The sequence below is a fragment of the Ostrinia nubilalis genome, chromosome 1 (genome assembly GCF_963855985.1).
Source record: "Ostrinia nubilalis chromosome 1, ilOstNubi1.1, whole genome shotgun sequence".
Lineage (NCBI taxonomy): Eukaryota > Metazoa > Arthropoda > Insecta > Lepidoptera > Crambidae > Ostrinia > Ostrinia nubilalis.
This window is the reverse complement of record NC_087088.1, coordinates 8,315,104-8,337,722: the sequence shown is the minus strand read 5'-3', so window position 1 is coordinate 8,337,722 and position 22,619 is coordinate 8,315,104. Positions and strand designations below refer to the sequence as shown.

Below are 22,619 nucleotides of genomic sequence, written 5' to 3'. Positions count from 1 at the left end.
TGCATGGTCATCCAAACCACATGTGTATGCGAAATTTCAGCTAAATCGGTTGCCCGGAAGTGGGTCTTAATTCAGCTTACAAGATTCCACCCATACAAATATGAGCCAGTCACTGTAATATGATGTCACAAGCATAAAATGGCGGGCCGGCCGCTGCCCGCACTTTTAAAATTCAATATCTTGGAAACTAATTGACGTATCGAAATAATTCTTTCACGTGTATTTTTTATTTTTAACAGAGAATACAGAAAGCTAAAAAACAAAATTAGTGAACATTCTTCATTGGATGAAGCTTCTAGCTTTTAACGATTCTATCGTGCACGAAATTTCTCTCATTGTCAAATATTGACCAGCCAAACCTGTATAAGCTTGTTACAGTATATTGGCCGTTGCGAGAATTCAAAGCTCGTTAATAATACGATATCATAAACGCGAATAGATGCGATCTCGCCACAACTTTATTATCTTCGGATTATTCTATTCAAATTCGGCAACATCGGCAAACAGAATAACGTCGGCTTGGCCCTTGTTGTTCTCAAATAAGTACACAGAGTTGCCAAGTTAAAAAAATTCGCGTAAAATTTGCATAAACCTCACCGCTCTGTTCACTTTTTCATACTTTTTCTTTTTCATTTCATCCCTCACGGTGGTCCGCAACTCATTTCATTAGGAGATTTTATAAATTATTTATACGGATAATGTCTACATGCCTGCCCCGAATGTTCTTTCTAAACAACTGTTTATTTTCCATTGAATTCATTATCTTTATTATGGTTTTTTGAGATAATCTCATCAAACAATTGGTAATTCTGCTCAAGTTTTCTTTGTAACTTATGGTAATTGAAAATTAATATGATTTATGTTACTTCTGTTAGAATTTAAGAGATTAGAACCTGCTCTAGACCTAGTATAGAAATGTCAACAACTTATTAAAATCAAAATACAGAGAAAAGTCGTAAGCTTCAAACCATTTAGTGTGAAATGGAGCGAGTGTAAAGAAAATAGACCTTACGTAATTTTATTTTGAATCGCTCGCTCTCCTCATTCCGAGATGTGTATTCCTTGAATTTCTCATTAGGAAATCCTGCCTGAAGTTCTAATAAGGAAACCTATGCCTTTGCAGGCAGAGTTGTAATTAAATTGAAACGACATGTCGGTACATCGCTGGAGTATGTGACGTTGGCAATGCACGCGAGATGTGAAATTGAGCTTATGTCACACAGCTGGTTTTAGAGCAAACTGATAAAGATAGTACATTATTGACCATAATTATTACAAAATAGTTAAACGCGCGTTGAACACTGGTTTAAAATAACGTTTCCATACTAAATTACAATTTAAAGTGTTCAACACTCGTTTAATTTTTTTTGTTCCCAGTTTGGTTAGCTATTCAGATTTCATTCGTTCGTTTCAGCCAAATGACGTCTACTGACAAAGGTCTTCCCCAAGGATTTTCATAACGACCGGTCCTGCGCTTCCCGCATCCAGGTTCTTCCAGCGTCCTTCACCAGATCATTGGTCCACCTAGTGTACGTAATTCAGCCTTAAATTAACCTTATTGTCCGAAAAATCTTTACGTTTTTTAAAAGGCAGGATAGACCTATCGTAGTCGGGGCAATCAAGCCATGTCATATGCTCATGGCCGCTCAAGTCTAACGCTAAGGCTGTAACTTTCAACAACCCAGTTGAGAGACGGTACGTTACCAAGGCCAGTATACTGAAAGCATGATAGAGTAAGGTTTTTATGATAAAAATCTTCTATGGAACATGATAGGAAAGTAGAACTTTTCATTTTTAATAAATATTTGGACTCTATTTTAAAACTTAATCTTAAATGGATGTTTGGTATATTTTAATCATTAGAAAGAATGAAAGGAAAAAAAAAATGGCAACAAATTAAATCATCTCTATGTCTATGTTTCATACATTCATTGATATGATTTTTTCTATTTTTTACACATAAAACAAATTCAGAACAATGTTTTGTTGTTATTCTTATGTCTAGGTATTAAAGCAATAAAAATAAGCTATGCATAACTCGTGCGCAAAAATACTGTAGACAGTTGTTATAATGTAATTACAATATTCCTGACTTTTTCAGTGTTTTAATTAGCATACTTTTATATCTATTGTAGTCCCCTCACTGGCTGGTTTCAGCTTTCTGTCAGTTATCAGGTTTATTTGGTGTTCGTGAGTCTGAAACATTAATAAAAGTGAGGTACTGTAGCAGCCGAATTACTGAGTGTACGATAAGTTCAAGTTAGGCTAAGGTTGAGTTGCACCACCTTATTTTAACCGTAACAATAACAATAGTTGGTGCTTTTTGTATGGACTTTGACAGATTTTTGACGTTTTTGTCAAAGTTAGAGTAAGATGATGCAACTCAGCCAGTAAGTGGAAGTTGCCGAAATATAGTTAGTTTTAAATTTATTTTATAACATTCATAAGGTAGGTAATAGTGCAATACTTACATGACAGACCATTTTGTGTGGTGAAGCAGCGCAGAACCGCCAAATAATTTATTCATCAAACCACACCGGGGAGGCTCCAATGTAGCTGAAAAATTAAAAAGTAGTTTTATTGAAAATACGTCATCGTCGCCAAACTTTAATAATTTCTGTTTGTGTCCAATCCAATTTAGTGCTGACTGCTTCAGTGTAAACCTAGCTCTACTATCGCTCTCGGACGTTTGTCCAGCGAATGTATCGTAAATAACTGGACCTACTACCGGCCTGCGATGGGACTCATATAACACACAGTATTGAATACCTAATGCCTGGCTGTGTCGCCGGTTGCATAGCGTAGGCAGATAGGTATTTGCGGCCGGTTGTTTGTTTACGCTGCTAGCTTGTTCAATTAAAAATAAAATTTGCTTTTTGCAAATTACAGAACACAGCAGGCTTTTGTTTTTGTTATACTGTATTCTTTGTCGGAAATGTATATTCGTATCATCGGGGGTTTTGAATCAGTGTATCTGTTTTAACTTATATTTCTCCTCACTTTGAGTGAGTTAGTTAACTCACCGTCCAAAGTGAGGATTATGACAGAATCTGACTCTCTGGTCATAATTTCAGGTGTGTCAGTTTTTTAAGTTTAATAAAACTATTATCCAATTTTAAATTTCAACAAAAAATACTTATGATAGAAACATATCAGCATCAAACAATTAGCTTCAACTTGAGGATCCTCATATTCACGTCACGTTACCATTTTCCCTCAGAATAAATTCTTCCTTTAGAACGTAACTCCAGTGCGAGTGCCAAATACTCTTAAATACCCTCAAGAATCCCCCCAAAAAACATCGCCCACAGCGTTTATCCTGGAACACGCGTAATTCCTGAAAGCACGTGTCATACACCCGAAGTACACAAGCCTGATCTGGACTTCCCGGAAACGCTCGCTAATCCTTAATTCCGCTTGACTTACGCTTGACATAGGACCTGCCCGTCTACTCGGTAGAGGCATTCGTCATAAGTCACAGTTTCCGGAAAGTATTCAACTAGACATTTGCCACGGTCATTATAATCCGGTGGAAACAGAAATCTTTTTGGAGTTTTTAAATAAGCGTGAGTTGCACCGCCCTATTTTAACCGTGATTGGTGTATTTTGTACGCAGTTTGGCAGATTTTTGACGTTTGCCAAAGTAAAATGATGAAATGGCAATAAAAATATTTAATAAATTACCAGAAGATATTAAAACATTGACATTTACTAAATTTAGAAATAATTTATTAGAATTCTTAAAACAAAAGATGTATTACACAGTCAATGAATTCCTGACAGAAAAATCTTTTAACATTTTGTACTTGACATCTAAAAATTTCTTAAAATATGACATTATGTATCATTGACATTGTATGAATCTAATATAGGTAATAATATGTTTGTGCTATTTCAATAATAAATTCATAATCATTTTCTGACATTTGCATGACATTCAATTAATAATGATATACTACTTTTTAATATTAAAAACATAACCGTATTTTTTGTAATATTTGCACATCGTATGTACGATAGAATATGTTGGAAACTTCTCTTTTTATAACCAATTGTAACCGTATTCTGGCAAATAAATGATTTATTATTATTATTATTATGTTTGTACGCTTTGGACCTCACGGATCAAAAGTGGCCCGGTCCTTTATAAGGCTTGCGTGGGGAGTGTGGGGACACAGATCCAACACGTAGAGGCCGTTTTAAGCGCAAAATAATCGACAAAAGTGAAAGTGGTGCACATGCTGGATCTAGTCTCTGACTATATCATGGGATGTAGCCAGAGACCATCCCCAGCCTGTGCACAGGAGCTATTGCAGTTATTGAAGAATGGACTAGGGTTATGGATGAAGGATGGAGGGACTGGTTACTGGGCTATGGATGGAGACTACGGGACACCTGCCTGGTTCATAGTCTCTGACTGAAAAAATGGCAGGCGGTGACTAGCCAGCGACTAAATGGGCCCCCCCTGGCGTCATGAGTCGTATAGACCGGACTGAGGGGCAACATTGGCGTCTGCCAGCTCAGGGGTGTAGAGAGGTGTGCTGCGCTTTCTCCAAGGTTACTCGCGGCGTTATGCCCTTTAACACTTCCACCCCTGGAGGCTGGAGCATATAGCTCTAGCGACTCCACTCTGGCCGGCCGGTTAAGGCAAGCCAGAGGTGAAAGTCCTGCAGACCCTCTCGGATTCCACTTCGGCAAGCCGAAGACGATGGTCTTGACCGACTCTCGAGCACTCGGATTAACAACTGGCCCCGTGGTGTCGCTACTCACCAACAGCTCGCCACAAAGCTGCCCTGCGGGGCTTATTATTATTATTATTATGTTTTTCTGCTATATTTTATAGGCACGGTTTCCACTGGAATCCGGTTTAATGTCGTTCACGGGCCGAAGCCAAGTGAGCGACATTTTCTTGTGGCTTATTGGGTTACTTCGCTCTGAAGGAATTTGCGAACTATCCTACAAGTGTTCAAAATGGTGGCCTTCTGAAGTTGAGAGTATGTATAGTCACGTAGGTCCAGTGTTCGGAGTGATTGTGTCAGTTGCGAGGGTATTACACCTGTGGTTGAGAGGACGATCGGCACTATTGTTACTTTTCTCAGTTGCCACATGCGTGTTATTTCGTCTTTGAGGTCCACATATTTGGATAGTTTTTCAGATATGGTTTTTGTACATTATGGGTGTTGGGTACGGCAATGTCAATAAGCTGTGCAGTTTTGTTAATTTTATCTAATACTGTGATGTCAGGTCTATTAAAGTAAACAGTTCTATCGGTTAGGATGGCTCTATCAAAATACATTTTGTGTGTGCTGTTTTCGAGGACAGTTTCAGGTTTATATTTATAGTACGGCATTACAGGGTCTTTAATTAAGTTGAATTTGTGTGCAAGTAGTTGGTGGATGACATTAGCGACTTGATCGTGCCTGTGCTTATAATCTGACTGGGTTATGGCTTTACATGATCCTGTTATGAGTTGGATTGTCTCGGGGGCGCTGTTACATTTTCGGCAAATATCTGTAATGGGTAATTTCACTATTATGTTTCCTATAGTTACGTGTTTCAATGACTTGATCTTGGATGGCAATGAGAAATCCTTCTGTTTCAGGGAATAGTTCACCTCGCTTTAACCATTCGTTAGATGCTTTAGTATCAACGTGGTTCTGGCTAAGGTCCTGATAGTGTCTTCCATGAAGTGATTTTCTTGACCATTGCAGCAGTTTCGTACTTCTATTTGTGCTTCTTGTTTTTGTGTGTTTGTGTCTTTTAAATTAAGTAGGGTGAATTTGTCGTCATTGTGTACTATTGTGTTATGTAGTGTGGATGTTTGTGCTTTTTGATGAAAGAATGTCCTTAAATTTGTTATTTGTTTTCCGTGTAAGTTTAAAGTATCAATAAGGCCCCGTCCACCATCATAATATAAAATGGTGCAACCCAGCCTAAGAAAACGGCGTCATTTTGTCTTTTGTTTGCTTATGCTTCATTATGAAGCAAGATTCTATCTTGAATCCAGACTAATCTGATAGAGTTCAATTGATTCCTACATGTAGATTTATGCTTGTCATTTTATATCATGCAGGCTCTAATGTTGGATACTCACTCATTGGGGAATATTATAAAGATTTGAATTTTAATGATCGACAAATTATTCTGTTTGTTTTCAATTCAGTTAAGGTATCAAATAATAATGTTTTTGAAGTTCTGGATTCGTATTCACATAAAAATTACCTAACTTAAAAAACTACGCCAATGTTTAATTGAAATAATAAACATTCTAGCACAAAATAATTACATCAATTATAACAAATTACACAGACACTTTTCATAAACGGTAAAAACCTATCAAGCTCTATTAAAAAGAAAGCACACAACCTTATTGATACAGGTAGGTATATTAAGTAATTATTAAACAATTGTTCCTTATTGAGTTCACAGCAATTTTCATCTATCTATTTTATCAATAGTTTAACTGTTAAGCTCTACGTATAGAAGCTATGTAACTATATGTCACCGTAAAATTGTGAATTCCGTCAGATTACAATCTGACGTAGTTAAATTACAATCTAACCTAACCTAACCCACTGTTAGTTTACAATCTAACGCGTTATATTATAAACTGACAGAGTTCACAATTTCACGTTGACATATACAATAGCTTCTATACGTAGAGCTTAACAGTTAAGCTATTGGTAAAATAGATAGATGAAAATTAAATGAGTTCTTGATATGCATAGAGTGTTGAGTAACTTTGAATTTTTCAGGATAGCTTTGAACAGGAAATAATATGCATAAAGTGCAATTTTGTACTGCTCAGTGACCCTGATATTGAGGTAACTCTGAAATTTTAGGAAATTCAGGTAACTGTATATGAGACATACAGCATTTATGTTTTACTGTTATTTACACTGAAATTTAATGTTACTCAAGATGGCTGTATTAGTTTAGGGCACACTGAAAACCAGCGTCGTGGCCTTTCTCACCTTGGGCCACAGCACATGCTGAATGGGGATTCCATTGGGATGGGCATCGCTGTTGCGAGCGACAGGGTGGCACTGCTCAGTTCACTTTTTATTTGCTTATAATTTGTTTTACGTATGTGCTATTTCTGTCTTTTTTTGTCCATAAGTGATGTTCATCGTAATAAATGTTTCTTTCTGTCTTTCAAGTTTTTCATTTTATAGGTGATCTGATTGTGCTTTAAGCCAAATAATCGTTAACTCTACAATTATCTCGTCACCTTGTAACATTGAAACATCAAACGAGTGCCGTACCCACGGCAGGACTCGAAATATTTTACCTTCTAATTACCTATTAACCGGATGAGAGCACCAAACTAATTGCCATCTGCCTATGAACCTATTCCAAAATTGCTCCGCATCGCTTCAACGACATTCACTTGTTAACACAACACAGAGAACATTAATTTCTCTGTATGAAATTAGCAGATAGGTGCGTACTTAAATGGGGTGTGGTGGCAGTTATAGCGGACTTATCATACGCACATGCACATTCATGAAATGATAGGCACTTTATGATGAACTTTTAGTTTTTGTAAAGTAGCGTTTGTCTGGCCCTCGCCAGCTCTACGTCTATGTATTTGAATTCCCAAATAAACTTTTTTTTAGTGCAATCGTTATCAGTAAGCTTATATCCAATTTCCTTCAAGATAAGATACTCACTTACTTCTCACATTAGTACATCCTAATTTTTTTTCAAGGCTTTAAATTGTACAGTGACATCGCCAGTCGATTGGTGAACTTTGTAGTTCAATGTCAATTAAAAGACGCCAATTTTAGATTGTGTAAGTAAACATCAAACAACTTACAACGTCATACGAGTAATATCGACTACAAACTGAATGATTCATTGATTCCAAAGCTATTAAAGTCAAATTTTACAAGTAACAGGAAACGAATAAACTTTCCATTATAATTGTTCATATAATTGTGTTGTTAAATTATGAAGAACAAATACTAAAATTACTGAAAAGTGAAATAATGTGAAAAGAAGTTACTTACCACCCAATGACCTTCACTGGTTAGGTGTTTATGGTTGTCAAACTGTAGATCCTGCCTACACAGTGATGGGAATAAGAGAGGAAATAGTTCCATATTCCTATAACTTGAGGAGACGTATAAATAAAATATCTCAGCTATCTTCATCATTTGCAAGCATTTTGCTTAATCTGTTCGTTGTTCGTTTCAAACAACCAAATGACGTCAGCTGCTGGACAAAGGCCTCTCCCAAGGATTTCCATAACGACCTTTTTATCTGCAATCTATACGTAAAGTGATTTGCCTACTTCTGCTGCAAGTGAGGACGCACCCTTGCAAATTGCGCGGCAAACGGTGCGAACATGGAAGCGATAGCGTTTTGCTAATTATCCAAGTGCTAATTTGATCGTTCACCTAACAGTCGTTTGACGGTATTAATTGGCTGCCGGTAACATTGACGACGCACACATCAAAGCCAAATAGTGATCGTTAGTGGTATTTCTGGTTTGTAACTGTAGTTATTTAATCAAAAACGTCTCTTACGTTTTCGGCATTGATCTTTAAATTGTCCTTAAGTAGGTACTTATCAGTTGAACGGTTAAACGAGTTTGTTGAACTGTGTAATTTAATAGTTACAATTTTCAGAATCATTTTGCTAATGAGACATAAAAATACGCAAACCAAAAAAGAGCTTTGACTAGAGAGATAATATTGTAATATAGAAAAATAAATTCACCCGTTTCCAGTCCATTTAACGTCAATAAGAGTCAACAAATTAAAGTTTTCACAGAATTTATCTTCATCATATATAAATACTCAAGTATTCAAAAACATCTCTTCTAATAATGATGTACCAGCAACAAAAAACTGTCTCCGAAGTAGCTTCTTAATTTCGTGAAACATCGTTACCAGCGACCCCTTTATTCTTATGTAAAGGATGACCCAGCAAACTTGAATATTCTTAGTGAATAAAGCCACTGAAATAAGAAATACCAAATGAACATTGCCTTTGTGAACTTAGAACTGAATCCCCTGAGGTTTACGTCTTTTCGGATCAGGCGGCTTACTGGGGACGCGAGGAACCTACCCCTTCATAAATATTTACTTTATGAAATAACACTCCCAACGATCGTCTTAGCTACATACCTGTGAGCAGGTGATAACTGCCAAATGACAAAAACAGTTCTAGGAAATATAGGAAAATGTTGACGTTTTTTATACGATTCTATAAATGTTCTCTCGATTTGTGACGATTCGCGTCTGTGACGTAACAAACGCAATCTATTATGTGTTTGTGTATACGAAGCCTCAATCCTTATTTGGAGAAATTGAATGTAAACATCAATGCCCCATCGACCTTGTCACAACTGATGGTTTCCTTACATTTTTATAAGCACGTGTCATCTATATTTCTATACTTCTATACTAATATTATAAAGCTGAAGTTGTGGAATATGACGCTCAACCACCATAAGGAAGCTAAGGTGTTAGTGCATCTAATTTACACGATCTTGGTTTGTCTATATATACTGGGCAGGGTAAAAAACTTCGTCACCGCGATGCAGGATTGTATGCGCGGTGGAGTTTGCCATAGTAAGATCGTAACAGCGCCATCTGTTGGTACGGTTTGTAGTGGCGCAATTTATTAATCACAGTTTGTTTATTTGGTTGAACGCGCTAATCTCAGGAACTACTGGACCGATTTGAAAAATTCTTTTTGTGTTGGATAGTCCGTTAATCCCTGAAGGTTTTAGGCTATATATCATCACGCTAAAACCACTAGGAGCGGAGCACCAATGAAGAATGTTTCAAATCAGTGATTTTTTTCCTTTTGAGAGCTGACGCTGCGTAAACGGTTAAAGTTTCGCATAAATTATGTATGATAGGATTTTCCCCTTTAAAAGTTCTACAAAAAAGTCAGCGACAGCATATGTCTATCTTTTATGGTTGGCTCACTGTGAGCTTTTTGTCTGGATGTCTGGATGTTTGTTCCTCTTTCACGCAAAAACTAATAAATGGATTTTGTTGAAACTTTACAGTATTATTATTTATAACCCAGGCTAACATATAGGCTACAATTTATGACGATATGTGACAAACTAAATTTCAATAAATAGTTAAGAGGTGAGAAATATCTTTAAAAACGCCATCTATCGACGTGCTTTTGACGGTCGTAAACATTCATGAGAGCGAAGCCGTGAAACGTATCATTAGTCCTAATTAGGAACTAAATATTACATTTATAGAACTGTTCATAATATTTAAAATTTAATCAATAAAGATATTTTATGTAATTGAATAATTCACTGTGTTTAAACGAGCAAATCAAAGTCTAAATTAGTGACCGCCATCTATCGACGTGCTTTTGACGGTCGTTAACATTCATGAGAGCGAAGCCGTGAAAAGTATCATTAAAAATTTATGTAATTGAATCATTCACTGTGTTTAAACGATCAAATAGTATTCAAACATTTAGATAATAACGTTAAAAACCATTTAAAAATCCTATGAGAACTTTTTCGACTTCTACACGGACGAAGTCGCGGGCAAAAGCTATTTGTAAAATCATCATCATCATCATCATCATTTCAGCCATAGGACGTCCACTGCTGAACATAGGCCTTTGTAAAATAATTAGACTAAATTATTAAAAGTGCCTACCCAAAGTCATTATTCCACGCGGACGAAGTCGCGGGCACAGCTAGTATGTTTATAAGTGCGGAAAACGACGCTAAACAATAATTTCATCTCATTTACTCGTAGTTCGTGTGATTTACATTACATAATAAATATAGCCTTAAAACTCGATGGACAAGAAAGAAAAATTGATACATATCGTTTGAAAGAAATGAAGAAATAAAAATGGTTGAAACAGTATGTTAAGCAAAACTAAACACTGGTATACGAATGTTTTCAAAAATACAACATTTTCACTACCTACTCGTATTCCATTCTACATGATCACAAATAAATTGCAACGGGAGCAATGTTGCGTTGTAAAACTCTATTACATTTATTTAGATTTGTAATGTTTTACTTTGTCCATATTTTGAGTCGAATTGTATGAACAACAACCATTTTCGAACGTGACCAAGATTTTACCTGCGGAAAACCGAGTATTGTTTGTAATACGAGTAGCATTTGTAAATATTTGTTTCTCAGAACTATGAATAGCCCCAAATATTTGCCCTGTGTATACGCAATATTTATTCCGTGGGGTATGTTCTTAGTAGTTAAATAATTATCTTCGTAATATTTATTGACTTCTAATAACAGGCAAATCGAGGATTGGTGGAGGAGTGGAGGTCCACCACCTTATTTAGTTATGCTTTTGACAAATTCTTTCTGAAAAAAAAATCTGAAAAGACAAAGATGCGATAATGTTAAATAGCTATCTTTAAAACAGCAAAATCCACAATGTAACTTTATGAAGAGAATTACAAACCTCTATTTCTTTCAGACAAAATAATCATCCTGAAAACACTCGCTAGATGTTTGTCTTGGAGATCCTTTAGTACCGTAAATACAGCGACCTGTAATAACTCTGTAAGTCTCTCAATCCCTTTCGATACTTTAATTTAACTTCTTGAACGACAATAGCTGTCCGTTGAAAAAAATTTTTTGCAATGCTTTGCTTCATTTTTAATTCGAAACAGTTCCGTCCAAGCTTTTAAACCAAAATCACTAAAATAAAATATTACAGTACGGATGACGGACGATTGCATCTCAAGCTCGCACCTTATTAGTTGTAATTGACCTATTTATGTTACGTTAAGCAAATCCCTAGTATGAAATGATAAGTGACACCTAATCATTCTTATTGCTACAAACTACAAAAATTTTTAGAATGTCTCAACGCTATAAAACAAAAAAGCATCGCACAGCCCAATAATCTGAAAATAAATTACCAGAACGTTAACCAGTGGATGAATTAATACAATATTCATCCAATGCGGCCCCCAATACATCCAACGACGTGTTAAATGTACATCGGCGATGCGCGATGTCCAATGGCGGGCCGCGCGTACCACTTGTGAAAAGTTACGTCCAATTAACAGAAATCGATGACGCGGGAAACTACCGCGCGAATGAATTTGACAGCCGCTGTCAGTTTAAAATTCAAAATACGTTGCGCTCCGTTTCAGCCGCGGTTGTTTTAAACAAAGTGTCGAGTAGAATATTAATGGTTGTAATTATAGAGCCTGGAATGGCGATCGATGTATTGTTATCGTGCTGTTGGTACGACAGTTTTTCGCTGCTGTCACCTATATTTTTACAGTCGCTGTTTACCTTCTGATATGTATGCATCATGTATCGAAAAGTTTTATGGTGCTCGTAAAAATGTTATATTTTTAGTAGGCAATTATTATCAGAAAAATGAACGAACTAAATCCCTTGAAAATAAAGAACCGAACTCAGCATCCTAAAGACATTAAAAACTGGTCTGGCCGTCATTAGCCGTAAGAACTTCTGTGTGAATCTCGCAGACTTTCAACGGGTCCCTAATTGTTTTCGCTCGGCGCCTAATAGGTCTCTAATAGATATACGCAGGCTATTTTTCTTTGCGCGAAAATAACTTTGAGAAACTTCGAAAAAGAGAAATTTAATTTTCGCCGCCACATCAAACCATAAACACTGATTGTACAAGCCCAACGAGTGGAGCGGCAAATTCACTGGAATCGTTATGAAAGTAGTAAAAAGGGAAGAACTCCGCTAAAATAACGTCTTTCATCATAATAACGTGACGGCCGTGTCTTTTTTTTACGATGTTTTATTATCCAGAAATTAAATTGAGTTTCCATATTTTTATTCCAACTTGCATTTTCAAACTGAAGAATTTTACATCCATAGTCAATTATTCGATCTTTAAACGTTACCTGCACATGACAGGGAAAATTGATTTTATTAATGAGACTTTTCTACGTATGAACAAAACATTTTTGCATGGCACAACAAAGCTTCGGAAAATATGAAAAAGTTAAAGTGAATTAACTTGCTACGAAAAACGGTATAATAAACAATTAATTGCGGAAAAGAAAGTTACCATCCCACGGAATGACCGAACCTTCATGTAATAGGTATTTATGGGTCTTAAGAGAATAAAGTAAAGTTTCGTTGCTTGATGGCCGCCATCGTGGTTTTGGCAGGACTTTAAATTTCATGAACCATTTTGGGTGTGATTTTCAACGTTTACAAAATGGATGTTCCGTACAATTTTGAAGTTTAATTACATGACAAAACCTTATTTGTACAAAATTACGCGCAGATTGAATTACTCTCAATTAACTCGTGAAATTAAATTAAATAATGGTCAGGATTTTCCGATACGATTAATTTAAATGTAACGCAGTGGAAATTTAGCCGTATAATTTTATTGTTCAGTTTTGCGCGCGACGGCGTACGGAGCGCACGCATTTGTTATTGTCGCGACCTCGTAGTCAGCTAACGCGAAGTTTTTTCAACTACCCTCAATAAAATATTACGATGGAAGAAAACGACGATGAAAATAATAAAAGTGACTCTGAAATTATCAATGAATGTGAACGGGAAATGGACGGCATGTTGCAGTGGGACAGTTCTGGAATAGAATTCGAAAATATAACAAGAAATGTTGAGAAGAGAGGCCGTGAAGAAAGTGAGGAAAACAGTGAAGAAGGTTTTATTACCGTTACTAGAAGGAGACCGAAGCGGCTTTTACGCAGTAGTTCTATAATACAACAAAATAGCACGAACAGCAACAACAATAACAATACTGAAGTAACACAGGAGATGGAAAATAGCTTTCAAGTATGCATTACTTCTCTCACAACTCTGCCCAAACAATTCGCTATGGCAAAACTGTTAAAACAAGAAAACATAACCAACATACAACGAATCAAATTTAAGAGCCCAAACAAAGTGCTCGTCCACTTTAACACAAAAGAACATGCTGAAAAGTTACTTTCTTGTCCTAAAATGACCGATTTAGGATATAGGTGCCAACTGACTTCCGAAAACAATATCTCATATGGAGTTATTAAAGGAGTGGACCTCGATATAAATATTGACGAAATAAAAGAATCGTTAGAAAGCCCTCATGAGATAATATCCATTTTAAGACTGAAACGCCTAAACCTTGATGGAAAATGGATAGACAGCGAATCAATACGTGTCGGTTTCAAGAGTTCTACCTTGCCCTCGTATGTACTACATGCATATGGGTGCAGGCTTAAGGTGGAAACCTATGAATTCCCCGTCACTCAGTGCTCCATATGCTGGAAATTTGGTCATACAGCTAAATTCTGCCCGTCAAAAAAAGTACTATGTCCAAAATGCGGTAACAACCATGAAAATTGTGAAACTACCAATTACAGATGTTTAAATTGCAAAGGACCTCATAATAGGCAATTTTTGTCTAATGACATATTATGTCATTAGACAAAAATTGCCCTATATTTTTGAAAGAAAAAAATATAAGAAAGATAATGCGGGAACAACATATGACATATAGAAAAGCTCTTCATTTCTACCTTCATGACCAAGCTGAAGAAAAAAGAACGACAGTTGTCTCAAACATAAATTCAAACCTTACTACTGAAATGAATAAAAGCAAGACGTACAGCAGCGTACTAGCAACGCAAGTAGATGTACAAGAAGATTATATGTCTCAATCGAATAGTACACAAGAATTTGAAGAAGATACTGACACATTAAATCCACGCAATGAACCAGAAAAATCTAAAAAGAAACATAAGAAGAAAAAGAATCAGGAAGAACAAATTCCATCATTAATTTTGCCTAACAGAACAACGGATCAGAACAAACAAGAGAACGTGAAGAAGACTAAACAAGAGACTATTTTAAAGTTTGAGTTTAAAAAGTTTATCTTGAAACTAAAAGATATATTTATTAGCGACTGTAGTATGGAAGAAAAAATAAGCTCGTTTGTGAAAGTAGTTATAGAAGAAATCAAGATGTATTTAATTAATCTAGTTAGTAAGGGAGAGGCATTAGATTTATTATTTAAACATTTAAATTATGGATAAAAGACCTAAGGCTCCTATGATTAATATACTACAATGGAACTCTCAATCTATTAGACCTAAATTAGTTAGTTTTGGTGCACTTTTAAGGCAAGAAAAAATCCATGTGGCTATCCTAAGCGAGACCTGGCTGGAGGCTGAATCATCTGTCCATCTTAGTGAGTACAACTTTCATAGAAACGATAGGGATGACGGATATGGTGGCGTAACTATTATAACTCATCGAACTATCCAGGTTCAGGTATGTCCTACTACTTTAAATAATTCGGGTATTGAAATAATTAAAATAAAATTACTAAATTGTAGCGATCTAGAATACATAGTTTCAGTGTATTGTCCGTCGTCGATTAGAACCTCTCAATCTGACTGGGATGAGTTATTTATGTTATGTCCAAGAAAATCCTTAATAGCTGGAGATTTTAACGCGCATCATTTGAACTGGTCATACAGGACGGAGACGAGAGGGATACAGTTATCAGATTCGGCTCTCGAAAATGGTTTTAGTTACCTTAATAACGGTCAGCATACACGTATTAAATTAGTTAGGGGTATCATGCAAAATAGTTCGCCGGATATTACATTTGCATCATCAGATATTGCTATAAATTTTGAATGGCAGGTCACTCAAGAAAACTTAGGTAGTGACCACTTGATTATAAAATTAACTATGAACTACCATGGTAATATACAATCAGTAAAACGGCGTAACTATAAGAAAGCTGACTGGACATTGTATAGAGAGTGTTTAGAGGGATTGTTTTGTACAGCTAACATTCAAGCAGATAATATACAATCTGAATATGATAAATTTCAAGATCACCTCATGAAAGCAGCTGAAAAAAGCAACCCCTATACAAAAATCAACAGTAATCCAGAATCAAAATTCAAACCTCAACCTTACTGGAATCCTTCTTTGTCTCATGTTGTAGCGCAGCGTAGATTATGTTTAAAACAGTTTAGACGTAACCCAACTCCTGAAAACCTAAAAAAACTGGAAGATAAAGTTAACGAAGCACGACTTTTAATAGGGCAGGCTAAAGCTCAAAGTTGGCGTCATTTTTGTAGCAAAATTGATGAGTCAACTTCTGTTAAAGAGGTCTGGCAACATATGAGATGGGTAAAAGGTCTTAAAAACTCAACATTCTACGCGCCAGATGAAAAAAGAAATGAACTCCTGACAGATCTAACTCCTGATTCTGCATCTTATCCAGCGCCACATTTCAATTCTAGAAATGAACTTTTAGAGTCAGATTTCACTTTACAAGAGTTGATTCACTGTTTAAAAAGAAAGGATACAGCACCTGGTGAAGACAACATCTCTCATTCTATGATTTATAACTTGCCTGAGGAAGGAAAATTATTTCTTCTCATTTTATATAATGCCATTTTTAAATTTAGTTATGTGCCTACCCAATGGCGAAATATCTTAATTGTTCCAATACCTAAAGCAGGTGGTGATCCTAACTCTATTCCTAAGCTGAGACCCATATCACTCATGTCTTGTTTATGCAAAATCTTTCACTCTATGGTTGCTAAGAGATTGGAGTGGTTTGTAGAGAAAAATAAAATTCTTCCTCTTTATTCTACCGGATTTAGGCGGGATCAATCATGTTTGGATTGTTTGGTGCGTGTAATCACATACATTCAACTTAATTTTACACATAATATCCCAACTGTGGCATGTTTCCTGGATATCGAAAATGCATATAATAATGTAGCTATATCACAAGCAATTACCTTGTTAGATGAACTAAAAATAGGGAAGAAAATCTGTGTTTATCTTTGGTCTTTCCTAAATGAAAGACATCTTAAAATTAAAAACCAAAAAGGAGATAAGGATTTAATAAGATGGACTGATAAAGGCTTAGCGCAAGGAGACCCGATATCTCCACTGATTTTTAATATCATTACATCTAAACTAGCTCAAAATATTGAAAATATATTCATATGTCAATATGCTGACGATTTTATTTTTTACATTGGTCATAAAAATATTAAAACCAGTGAAAGATATTTGCAAATAGCTCTATGTGAAATGGTTAGTCAGTTGGAAACTCTAGGATTAGATTTATCTGCTATTAAATCAAAATATTGCATATTTAGTAGAGGCAGAAAAAGTCAAGAATTAGATCTTAAAATAAACGGACAATCGTTATCATCTACACAATGCATAAAATATTTGGGAATGTGGCTAGATAGGTCCTTACTTTGGACGAAACATATAAATGAAATAGTTGAAAAAGTATCTAAATTTTTAAACGTATTGAAAATATTGGCTGGAGCTAGTTGGGGAATTCCCCCTAAACATTTGAGAAGACTTTATATAGCGCTACTTAGAAGCCGACTGGATTTCGGTTGCTTTTTGTATGATAACAGTGCAAAAACTCACATAACTAAGATGGACAGAATTCAGAATCAAGCCTTACGAATTATTGGTGGCTTTATTAAAAGTTCTCCAATACATGTCATGGAAACAGAGCTTTGTATTCCTCCACTTTTTGTTAGGAGGAGGTATTTGGCCTATAAATATTGTTTGAAAGCAAAAACTTATGAAGTGACTACTGGCTTACTTGATCAATTAGACAATGCTACTCAGAATAGGTATTGGGAGAAGAAAAATAAACCTTTGCTCAGTACTATTTATAGAGAAACCAAAAACTACGAAGTTGGTTCTACGTATCCGTTAGAAATGTATTCTCTCAATACATGGGTCACTCAAATTGATACTTTGAATATTATTAGGCTAAATCTAGATTGTATTAAAAAATCGAAAAAATCTTTTGAACCGAATGCTTTGAAAAATGAAATCATTAAAGAACTTTGGGAAAAGTATGACGCAAGTTGGACTAAAATCTTCACAGACGGCTCGAAAGATAAGCGAGGGATAGGTGCAGCGTATTGTAATGTGGATAGGAGGGACGTGGGAAGATTTAAAATACCTACAGATGTATCTATTATGTCTACCGAGTTGGTTGCGATTTTTAATGCACTCGATTATTCCAAAAAGCATAACTTCACAAAAACTTTAATTTTCACTGACAGCAAGAGCGCCTTGCAACATATTGCTCGATGCGCCTCTGGATTGAGAGGTGTACCGATAGCATATAAAATCCTGGAACTAATTCACGAGAGCAGTAAAAATGGCAACCAGTTGTACCTACAATGGATCCCTTCGCATATAGGGCTGCAAGGTAACGAGGAGGCAGACCGACTGGCTAAACTGGCAATAATAGATGGCACTCAATTTGAAATTAAACCATATTACTCGGAATTATTGGGAAAATTTAAAAATAAAGTTTACAATATTTGGAAAGAGCATTATAATGAAATCTCTTTAGAAAAAGGCATTTGGTACAAAACTATGTCGTGTGAACCTCCTCGCTTACCGTGGTTTTCAAATGTTAATTTAAACCGAAAGTATATTGTTTTATTACATAGACTTCGTTCTGGTCATATTCCGTCTAACAAGTTCGCTTACTTAATGAAAAAATCCACCTCTCCAAACTGTGATAGGTGTTGTGATAAAACGGATGATGTACAGCACTTGTTGACGGAATGTGTCAAGAACCAAAGAGAGCGGCTGTCATTGGTGAGTCAACTAAATCTTAAAACGCTCGATGTAGGAGTATTTCAAAGCATTTTAGCCAACCCTTCATCAGATGCTGCTAAACTTATTTGCGACATGGTTTCCGTGATTCTCCAGTGACAGCTACTCGTTCTTTTTATTGTTTAGTTATTTTTAATTTTTTGGTTATTTAGTTTACGATTAGGTTATGATGGGACTGACATACTATGTAAAAGTCCCTAAATTAATAAATAGAAAAAAAAAAAAAAATTATTGTTATTATGTGCTATCTGTTAACAGCTGATGATATTACTCTAATAAAACAAGTTTTAAAAAACTGGGAAAAAATTATTTCCGAATTAAAATTATCTTAGTATTTATTGTTTTGAGATCATTTATTTACTTTGCAAAGTAGGTAACACAAAATAAGTACGTATTTGATAAGTTAATTAACAAAAATATTTATGTTCTAGCTTCTGTTCGCGGCTTCATCTTTATAAAATTTGTCACAGAAAATAATTATGTGTGTTTTTTGATCATAAAATACTGTTTTCTTTTTTTTTAGACCTTTCAGAGGCCTCCTAATTAAAAGGATTTTCACTAAAACCCGATCTGCATTGTTCAACGATAGGCTAATAATGAAAGTCGTTATTTAGATACAAATTAATTTCGACAGTGGCCAAAATATCTCAGTATGTATTTTCTTTAACGAAAATAGTTGCCCAATATGCCGACAGTCGATAATTATTGCCAGCATTAGGTATAATGGCCCCAGGCCGAATCGGAATGGCGGGATCTAGCTTAGGAAGCCGCAGGCTGTGCCAATACTGCCAATAATATGAAATCTGTTACTATTAACAATGAAATTGTATAATCTTTTAATACAGATATAATTTTATATATAGCCATTAAGATTAGGTTTAATACTGAAATTCTCAGATTAGTTTTGTGTCAGTGTTACTTGAATATGACTTTTTCAGCTTGGATCTTCTGGGTGCGATTTCAAATGGTTTTGGTGTAAAATACACGCACTAATCCCATTTAGGCAAGAAAAAGAAGCTGTTTTATTTTCTTTTACTATTGAGTTGTTAGAATGTCAAATATCTAAGGAAGCAATTTGTTTCGGATATTGGGGACACCAAATTGTTTCGGATATTGTGCTGTAAACAATACTGAAACGAAATTCTTTCACACGTTTTGAGTAAATCTCTCCTAAATTATTTCTACCTCTCGAGGGCGTTTTTATACATATTCCAGGGAATTTCTTAGGAAAAGTCGCAATTCTCGCAAAAATTAAACACTCAAGACGTAGCGAGATGCGCCACAGGGGAGCGTTTTTGCTCGCTGACAGCTGCAAGCGCTAAATCGTTTTCTTTAGTTCAGTATATTAGGTTATTGCAAATGTTTGCTATAATTACACAATTTCACAAACATAAGTGCTATTTTTCGACAGACACAATAATATATTTCAGTACTATTGACTGACCTACAGCTTAGAGATGATGTCTTTATTGTCATTTATTTTAGGCAGTGCCTACCTGAAACGCAATTCAAATTAGGGACGTGAGGAAGCGCTACAGTGCAACGGCTTGCCGCACCCTACTAGTTTTCATACATTTTCTAGAAGGACAGTCTTGACAAAATCTTGACAAACGCGATGTTTAGTCAAATTTCTATTATTTAATAAACCAAGACAATATAAGTCACTTATTGTCTTTAATATCTAATTTGTAAAACCAGATACGTAAATAGCAGCAGATGTCATCGCGTTAATTTTATCCCATTGAAATTCAAAGAAACGCTGTACTACCGTAAAATTAAACACTCACAAACTGGCCCCAGGTAACTTCTTACTCGGTTTAATCGCTGTAAGCGCTGAATCCTTAGCTGAATATCTTTAATTTCAGATGTCTATTTCGTTGCTGTATTGTCATTGTTTCTATGTAAACTATGATAATAGACTAAGAGCTAGTGAACGCCAGACCTACGTTATTTTATAAAGGCTGAAAGTTTGTCAGCGCATGCTCCCAACATAGCTAAGAACCATGGCCAAACATGAAGTTTGGGTCATGGTGGCTTTGGCAGACAGACGGTGCTAAAGGTGTGTAAAATACCGACTTAATTACGTCAAAGTATAAAGGCTGATTTTTTTTATATTTCCTTCAAAATGTTATTAGAAATGACGTCATTAATTGACAGACACCTACCATGGTGGCAGCCCTTAGCCAGACACCTTAAAGTTCATGAAAATGTGGTCCTACTTACGTCATACCATAAAAGCTGATATTTACATAAAATATTTGAACTATCATTTGATGAAGTTTCCTCATCAGCCAGACACTTCTGATGGTTCCTTCGCCTTGCCAGACAGCTTTTAGGGTGGCTGAAAGTGCGAACGCGAGGCACTATAAATATTGTTTTTTGTACTTTTTCTTAAGTTACTCAAGTATTTGAGTCTGTAAATCATCATCTCATGTTGATGAGCTGATGATGGAAGGTAAGTACAACTCCTTAAGGCTTAGGAGTTGGAGGACATTTCCTTAACTAGTATATATAAGTATAGTTTCTAAAGTTATTTGGGTGTTTGCATCAGCTAGTCATCATCCCATGTTGATGGAAGGTACAACTCCTTAACGCTTAGGAGTTGTAGGATAATTCACGTCATACTCCCCGGCGGAACTACTTTTGATTTAACTAGTCTAGTGTAAGTTTCTAAAATAAATCTTTGAAATGTCTATAAAATTCTAGTCCTATTTTTTTTTAAAATATGTCACAGGTTTCGCCGTATTTTGTTATTGAAAGTGGTTGCACTGCAGAGTATCCTTCCAGCGAAACCATCACGATATATCTATTACTATGCATAGTATAATCAAATTTATAGTATCAAATAATACTATAACAATTCTATATTGTATTAGGACCCCCAAATCCTCACTAGAATTTATATACGCGGAAAATGTGGTGCCACAAATTTTATCTTCAAAATAGTTGCTAAACGCCTAGAGTAAAGTTCTTAGCAATATTAGCATTAACATAGGTAATGATAATGTTGCTAAGCACTTTACTCTAGGCAACTTTCAGAGGTAATCACTTTAAAATTAGGGATTACCTAAGCCTTAAAGAGTTGTACTTACCTTCCATCATCAGCTCATCAACATGAGATGATGATTTACAGACTCAAATACTTGAGTAACATAAGAAAAAGTACAAAAAACAATAATTATGGTGCCTCGCGTTCGCACTTTCAGCCACCCTAAAAGCTGTCTGGCAAGGCGAAGGAACCATCAGAAGTGTCTGGCTGATGAGGAAACTTTATCAAATGATAGTTCAAATATTTTATGTAAATATCAGCTTTTATAGTATGACGTAAGTAGGACTACATTTTCATGAACTTTAAGGTGTCTGGCTAAGGGCTACCACCATGGTAGGTGTCTGTCAATTAATGACGTCATTTCTAATAACATTTTGAAGGAAATATCAAAAAATCAGCCTTTATACCTACTTTGACGTAATTAAGTTGGTATTTTACATACCTTTAGTGCCGTCTGTCTGCCAAAGCCACCATGACCCAAACTTCATGTTTGGCCATGGTTCTTAGCTATGTTGGGAGCATGCGCTGACAAACTTTCAGCCTTTATAAAATAACGTAGGTCTGGCGTTCACTAGCTCTTAGTCTATAATGAAAATAAGTAGGTACTAATCTTATTTAGATTAAGGTGGAATTTAAATTAGATCTGACATTTTGTCTGACGAGTTGTGATGCATGACTGAAACTGGCGCCTGAAATATGGTGTTTCGTTTCGTTTCAGCCAAATGACGTCCACTGCTGGACAATACGGTGTAGGAGTAGGTAAATAGAATAATTGAGGAAATCGTGTCTAAATATCGCTATATTTATATTTAAGTATTATTTTGCCTTTCTCCAAAAATTAATGTTACTTATTCCTTCTACACAATGTTACTAAAGCAGATGTTACTTTCAGCCCTTTAATATAAATACGCCCACTTCCACACCTATACACATTATTACAATACATCTTTTGT

The 22,619-nt window shown here is 35.6% G+C and overlaps 1 protein-coding gene across 5 annotated transcripts in view; it reads left to right on the top strand.

Moving 5' to 3' along the window:
- Window positions 1-22,619, top strand: part of LOC135088652 (lachesin-like) — a 154,270-nt gene that overhangs the window by 75,202 nt on the left and 56,449 nt on the right. The gene's annotated exons all lie outside the window — the stretch shown is intronic.